Source organism: Trypanosoma equiperdum (assembly GCF_001457755.1).
Source record: "Trypanosoma equiperdum strain OVI genome assembly, contig: ctg_670, whole genome shotgun sequence".
NCBI lineage: Eukaryota > Euglenozoa > Kinetoplastea > Trypanosomatida > Trypanosomatidae > Trypanosoma > Trypanosoma equiperdum.
Window position 1 is genome coordinate 3,175 of NW_027124610.1, and position 263 is coordinate 3,437.

Sequence of the window (263 nt, forward strand, 5' to 3'; positions counted from 1 at the left end):
AAGTGCGCCACTCCAATAGTTCCTTCTTTACTTCATACCCTCCATAGACTTTGACCCTGTGAGGAGGGGGAGTAGCGGCATGCTCACTCGTGGATCTCGTCCGCAGAAAAAAAAATAATATTCTATTACTATATACGCGGACTACGCTACAAGTATAGAATCCTATAATCCCTTATGAATGTGTTTTCTGTTCTTCAGACTGAGGTGTACGCATATACACCTTCCTACAGTCAAGCTATACGCACAAATCATAGAACGAAATG